The sequence below is a fragment of the Solanum pennellii genome, chromosome 4 (genome assembly GCF_001406875.1).
Source record: "Solanum pennellii chromosome 4, SPENNV200".
In the NCBI taxonomy this organism is placed as follows: Eukaryota; Viridiplantae; Streptophyta; class Magnoliopsida; order Solanales; family Solanaceae; genus Solanum; species Solanum pennellii.
The window spans coordinates 4781184-4782255 of NC_028640.1; positions in this window are offsets into that span (position 1 = coordinate 4781184).

Consider the following 1072-nt stretch of genomic DNA (forward strand, 5'->3'; position numbering starts at 1 on the left):
TCTTTTGAGCCTAAGGTCCTAAAGGTCTATCTATTCATGGAAATCACTTTATAGACTTCTAAGCGTAGATGCTACGACAAGAATTTAGTAATTACTAATATGCTTGATCCACTGAACCACATCACGTTCTTTTAATAAAATTAGTTTGATGTTTGATTCGCACCGTCGAAAATCGTAGCGGGATGGATGGACTTCATTTTTATGAAAAAAAATTTTAATAGAGAATTTTCTTTCATTTAAAGAGATTTACATTATTCGAAAGTGAATTACTAGATATTCTAATATAAATACTAATTTTCTTTCATTTAAAAGAGATTTACATTATTCGAAAGTGAATTACTTGATATTCTAATATAAATATTTAAGCACCGAACGATTAAAAATCATAAAAGTAATTTTTTGTTATCATGATGAGTGGGGGTCGGGTTTGACCAACAAGGGTGGATGCAAACTTAACAACAAATACCAAGTCCGAATTCATAATTTTTGAACAAATATAACTGATATAATACTAAAATTCACAAAATTTAAAATTCCGAAATCGCTAAATTTCAATCTAATATTTTGACTTTAGAGATTCATTTTTCGTGAATAATGTATGAGAATATTGTTGATTCTTCTGGAATATTGTGCGGGTAAAAAAATAATTATTTTTTTAAAGAAAGAGATAGGGTTTGTTGGGGGGATGGGGGTTGGCAGAATGGAAGAAGGGGAAGGGGTTCTCGAATGTGAAAAGGGATTCAATAAATATGAAAGAAATAAACGATGAGTCGTTTAAAATGAAAATCTTATAAAGTGACGATAAAAGTGAGTTATCTGTCAACTTTTCTACTTGGTGGGGGTGGTTGATTGTTGGTAATCATTTCACAAGCCGGCCTCCACCACAGCATGAGTGAAGGCCCATTGGGCTGGTTGCATAGACCAATTAACCTAATAGTGTCTTCAAGCCCAAATGGTCTTATTATTGAGGAAATCATGTATATATACAACTTATAGTTATAGTTAGCAATAAATTGTCCAACATTAATTAGCATTTAATAGACAAATAAAAATTAAGCACAAAATGGCCCAA